This window comes from Salvelinus sp. IW2-2015, unplaced genomic scaffold (genome assembly GCF_002910315.2).
Source record: "Salvelinus sp. IW2-2015 unplaced genomic scaffold, ASM291031v2 Un_scaffold2716, whole genome shotgun sequence".
Classification (NCBI taxonomy): Eukaryota; Metazoa; Chordata; class Actinopteri; order Salmoniformes; family Salmonidae; genus Salvelinus; species Salvelinus sp. IW2-2015.
This window is the reverse complement of record NW_019944021.1, coordinates 156,430-162,926: the sequence shown is the minus strand read 5'-3', so window position 1 is coordinate 162,926 and position 6,497 is coordinate 156,430.

The following is a 6,497-nucleotide window of genomic DNA, read 5'->3' as shown; positions in this document are numbered from 1 at the left end:
GAACAAGTGTATTACTCAAATCGATGGCGCAACTAAACTGACTTTTTGGGATATAAAGAAGGATTTTATCTAACAAAACGACACTACGTGTTTTAGCTGGAACCCTTTGGATGACAATCAGAGTGTCATGTTTGTCTTTGATCATCATGTCTGTCCCTGTGCTTCCTCTGCTGGTCTTATTAGGTTCTTTCCTCTTTCTATCCCTCTCTCTCCCCCTTCCTCTTTCCCTCTCTCGTTCTCTCTCTCTATCGTTCCGTTCCTGCTCCCAGCGTTTCTCATTCTCCTAACGACCTCATTACTCTTTCACACCTGTCCCCTATTTTGCCCTCTGATTAGAGTCCCTATTTCTCCCTCTGTTTTCCGCTTCTGTCCTTGTCGGATTCTTTGTTTGATGTTTGCTGTCCTGTGTCCTTGTTCCGCCCTGTCGTTTCTTTGCCTTCTTCAGATGCTGCGTGTGAGCAGGTGTCTATGTCAGCTACGGCCAGTGCCTTCCTGAAGCGACCTGCAGTCTGTGGTCGCGTCTCCAGTCGTTCCTCTCTATTGACGAGAGGATTTCAGTTTCCTGTTTTGGATTTACCATGATAATATCCAGGAGAATCATATTTGTTAATACTGGAATAAAGACTCTGTTACTATTACGTCGCTTTTGGGTCCTCATTCACCAGCATAAACAGAAGAATCCGGACCAAGATGGACCAGCGACTATGGATCTCTCAACACTGCCGTCGAGTTCCAGGGATAATGCTCGGCAGACACGAGCAGGAATTTGTTGCTGCTCGTCATGCCGTTGAGACCCTGGCCGCTCAGGTCTCCATTCTCTCTGGACAGTTTCAGAGTCTTCGTCTCGTGCCACCAGCTACTTCCTGGTCTCCGAGTCTCCGGAAACCTAGGTTAATAACCCACCATGTTACTCTGGGCAGCCCACTGAGTGTCGCTCTTTTCTCACCCAGTGTGATATTGTGTTCTCTCTCCAGCCCAAACACGTACTCAAGTGAGAGAGCTCGGATCGCTTACGTCATATCACTCCTTACTGGTCGGGCTCGGAGTGGGCACAAGCTATCTGGGAGGCAAGGCTGAGTGTTCTAACGATTATCAGAACTTTAAAGAGGAGATGATACGGGTTTTTGATCGTTCAGTTTTTGGGAAGGAGGCTTCCAGGGCTCTGGCTTCCCTATGTCAAGGTGATCGATCCATAACGGATTACTCTATAGAGTTTCGCACTCTTGCTGCCTCCAGTGACTGGAACGAGCCGGCGTTGCTCGCTCGTTTTCTGGAGGGACTTCACGCTGAGGTAAGATGAGATTCTCTCTCGGAGGTTCCTTCCAGCGTGGACTCTTTGATTGCACTCGCCATCCCATAGAACGACGGATAGATCTTCGTCACCGAGTCGTGGAGGAAGAGCTCGCAGTAACGGTGCTTCCCCTCTCCGCATCTCAACCATCTCCTCCACCGGCTCAGAGACTGAGCCCATGCAGCGGGAAGGTATTCGCATCTCGACTAAGGAGAGGAACGGAGAATCACCAACCGCCTTTGCCTCATTGCGGTTCTGCTGGACATTTTGTCATGTTCATGTCCAGTAAAAGCCAGAGCTCATCAGTAACGGAGGGCTACTGGTGAGCGCTACTACTCAAGTCTTCTCCATCAAGATCCTGTACTACCTTGCGGTCCATCTACGCTGGACCGGTTCGGCTGCTTCCTGCAGTGCTTTGATAGACTCTGGGGCTGAGGGTTGTTTTATGGACGAAGCATGGGCTCGGAAACATGACATTCCTCTCAGACAGTTAGGAGCCCACGCCCATGTTCGCCTTAGATGTAGTCGCGATGGCCGAGCAGCATAGGCAAGTGATATGAGTAATGTAAGATATGTAAACATTATTGAAAGTGGCATTGTTTAGTGGCCAGTGATTGGGTCTCAATGTAGGCAGCAGCCTCTCTGAGTTAGTGACTGCTGTTTAGCAGTCTGATGGCCTTGAGATAGAAGCTGTTTTTCAGTCTCTCGGTCCCAGCTTTGATGCACCTGTACTGACCTCGCCTTCTGGATGGTAGCGGTGTGAACAGGCAGTGGCTCTTCTGGTGGTTGTTGTCCTTGATGATCTTTTTGGCCTTCCTGTGACATCGGGTGCTATTAAGTGTCATGGAGGGCAGGGAGTTTGCCCCGATGTTGCGTTGTGCAGACCGCACCACCCTCTGGAGAGCCTTGCGGTTGAGGGCGGTGCTGTTTCTGTACCAGGCTGTGATACAGCCTGACATGATGCTGTCGATTGTGCATCTGTAAAAGTTAGTCAGGGTTTTGGGTGACAAGACAAATTTCTTCAACCTCTTGAGGTTGTCTGTGTGGGTGGACCGTTTCAGTTTGTCTGTGATGTGTACGCCGAGGAACATAAAACTTTCCACCTTCTCCACTGCTGTCCCTTCGATGTGGATAGGGGGGGTGCTCCCTCTGCTGTTTCCTGAAGTCCACAATCATCTCCTTTGTTTTGTTGACGTTAAGTGAGATGTTGTTTTCCTGACACCACATTCCGAGTGCACTCACCTCCTCCCTGTAGGCTGTCTCGTCGTTGTTGGTAATCAAGCCCACTACTGTAGTGTCGTCTGCAAACTTGATGATTGAGTTGGAGGCGTGCATGGCCACGCAGTCATGAGTTAACAGGGAGTACAGGAGGGGGCTGAGCACTCACCCTTGTAGTGCCCCAGTGTTGAGGGTCAGAAAAGTGGAGATGTTGTTTCCTACCTTCACCACCTGGGGGCGGCCCATCAGAAAGTCCAGGACCCAGTTGCACAGGGCGGGGTTGAGACCCAGGGCCTCCAGCTTGATGATGAGTTTGGAGAGTACTATGGTGTTGAATGCTGAGCTGTAGTCAATGAACAGCATTCTTACATAGGTATTCCTCTTGTCCAGATGGGATAGGGCAGTGTGCAGTGTGATGGCAATTGCGTCATCTGTAGACCTGTTGGGGTGGTATGCAAACTGAAGTCGGTCTAGGGTGGCCGGTAAGGTGGAGGTGATATGATTCTTGACTAGTCTCTCATATTTGGTAGTGAGTGGAAATGTCAATCGGATGCTTTGCATTTATACATCCAGTGAAATGTCTGTCTCATTGTTCTTTATGTGTGATCACCAGTTGCACAGGGAGAGCCAGCTCCTTATAGCCAGTTGATCCATGGAATGAGATAACTGTTCCTAACGCACATGTTGCACAAAATTGCTATGCTATGCAATTGCGTCAGAAAATTGCATTTTGATGGCCTCTATTAAAAAGAGGAGGATCCCATCAGCTTTCTATAGGCTACTATATTTAGTGGATTACGGATTACGTCTTTTTGACCCTGTTCTGACAGGTGCACAATAATGACCCATTCTAAAACAAAATTTCACATAATTAATATTTAGTACATGTAAAGACAGGATTAAATTGAGAATAGTCTCATGGGTGAGAATATTATGAATGAATGATGCCCAGCGTATACAGTCGTAAGAAGCAGCACATGCATTTCTTTTGCAATTTTTTCAAATCATAGTGGAATGCATTATATATCCTAGCCCATAGGGCATAGGGCCATAGGGCCTATAATTTTTGATAAGGTTTGTATCACAACCTAAAGTGGCCAAATAACTCTATGTATAGCCTATAGGCCCGGGACCCRTTGAATAGGGTTGAAGAGCCCATAGCCTACAGAGCCTAGTGAAACGTGTTTTTCAACCCAGTCATTACGGACAACGTTTTGACTGGCTACTACTTAAAAGAGGGTCCCAGCTTTCTCGTGCTGCTACCAGTATATTTATTGCCAAATTAATTAATTATTCAAATTAAGCACATTAATCCGCTTTAAAACCTGGCATATTACAAACGTAAACGCATGTGACCTCCATTCTCTATTCCAGTGCTACGGATGACATGTTATTTTTTATGGGTCATTCTAAATCAAAAATAATTCCACACATATATTAATTGTCTATATGTAAAGACCAGATTAAATTGAGAATAGTCTGTCGGGTAAGAATATTATCAAGTGCTTGTCAAATTGTGAATGAGAGACTGATGAAGTGTGTGCAGCCTGTGAAAAAAAACCGAGCCGAGCTCTTTCCGTCATGAGGCCTTAGAACGTATTATAAATCAAAGTATATAGCCTAAGGTTTGTATCACAACTAAAGTTGCATGAATAACTATAAATTAAGCATAATATATAGGAAGATCTGTTTCAAACCAAAACTTTATTAACACAGAATATCCACATGTGCACACTCCCTCGGAAATCGTTTGGGGAAAATATCCTTTCTATTATATTCAGCTACTGTATGTTCAATTGAATTCTTCTTACTATAAAATAATATAAAAGAATTCCATGAGAATTATAAGCAAATCGGTGTGCACTGATCAGTGTGCACTGCGCCCAAGCCTGACACAGGAGTCGCTAGTGTGCGATGGGACAAAGACATCCCTGCCGGCCAAACCCTCCCTTAACCCGGACGACGCTGGGCCAATTGTGCGCCGCCCCATCGGTCTCTCGGTCGCGGCCGGCTGCGACAGAGTCTGGACTCAAACCAGGATCTCTAGTAGAACAGTTTAGCACTGCGATGCAGTGCCTTAGACCACTGTGCCACTCAGGAGGCCCCATGCTAAACGCGTTTATGTTAATTAACGGTCAATTACCGTGAGACTGGCAGTTATTTGCATGACCGTTACCGGCTGACAAAATTTCATTAACAACACAGCCCTAATCCACACCCCTCCTGTTTACTTGTGACTCAGGTTTGTGGATGGAGTCCAGACCACTCAATGCTTTAGTCCAGACCACTCAATGCTTTAGTCCAGACCACTCAATGTTTTCGGACCTGCCCGCAGATTTGTGGATGCAGTCAAGACCACTCGATGCTTTAGTTTTCCTTTTCACAGCACTTCATGATTACAGAAGTGAGTGCTACAGGGTAGCACTCACTTTCTATTATATTATATTCATTTTCTATTATACTCAGTCATTGTGGCATAAATCCTTAGAGTTCTTGGGAACAGGATTGATGGTGATCATTCTAAAACATGGATTACAGACTGGAACAAGGAGAGGTTGAAAATGACTGTGAATATACCTGCCAGCTGATCTTCGTATGCTCTTTTTTCTTCTTTTTTCCCCCCCAATTTTCGTGGTATCCAATCACTAGTAATTACTATCTTGTCTCATCGCTACAACTCCCGTACGGGCTCGGGAGAGACGAAGGTCGAAAGCCATGCGTCCTCCGAAGCACAACCCAACCAAGCCGCACTGCTTCTTAACACAGAGCGCCTCCAACCCGGAAGCCAGCCGCACCAATGTGTCGGAGGAAACACCGTCTGCATCCCTCCTGTTTCTTCTGTCCCCTCTACTCAGGAGGAACCTGTGGTGATTTGACAGGAGTGCCGGGAATACATCATGATCTACGCACGGTCTTCATCGGTCCAGAGCCAACTCTCTTCCTCCTCACCGGTCGATGAATTTGTATTTGATCCCTTCCGGGGACCACTCCCCTCGGGTAGATATTACTCTCTGTCGGCTCCGAGGTAAAGGGCTCTGCGAGGATTATCTGTCTGTTTCTCTCGACGCCGGTACCGTAGTTCCTTCTTTCCTCTCCCGCCGGAGCGGGGTTTTTTTTCTTGTTAAGAAGAAGGGACGTACTCTGCGGCCCCGGTGGTTATCGAGGGCTGAATGACATAACGGTTAAGAATCGCTTATCCGCTTCCCCTTATGTCGTCAGCTTCGAGATTCTGCAGGGAGCCAAGGTGCTTTTACTAAGTTGGACCTTCGTAACGCTTACCATGTCTCGTACGCAAATCAGAGAGGGGGACGAGTTGGAAAACGGCGTTTAACACTCCGTTAGGGCCATTTTTGAATACCGGGGTTTCTGCCGTTCGTCTCGCTAATGCTCCAGCTGTCTTTCAAGGCATTAGTAAATGATGTACTTGAGAGGACATGCTGAAACATTTTTGTTTTCGTTTTACCTTTGACGATATCGCGATTTTTTCACCGTCACTCGAAATTCATGTTCAGCACGTTCGACGTGTACCCTCCAGCGCCTTTAGAGAATTGTCTCTACTGAAGGCTGAGAAGTGCGGCCTTTCATGTCTCTCTGTCACATTTCTTCGTTCTGGGTATTTCCGCTAAGCTTCAGATGGATCCCGCTAAGGTCCAGGCTGTCAGCGATTTGGCCCGTCCTAAAGTCACGTGTCGAGTTGCAGCGCTTTCTCGGTTTCGCTAATTTCTATCGGCGTTTCATTCGAATTTCGTGTCAGTGGCTGCCCCTCTCACAGCTCTGACTTCAAATGTCAAGACTTGCTCTAAAGCGGTCCGGTTCCGCCCAGGGAGCTTGATCTCCTCAAGAAGCGTTTTACATCCGCCCCTATCCTTGTTTACTCTGACGTCACATAAACAATTCATTGTCGAGGTTGACGCTCAGAGGTGGGCGTGGGAGCCATTCTGTCTCAGCGCTTCCATTCTGACGATAAGGTCCATCCTTGCGCTTACTT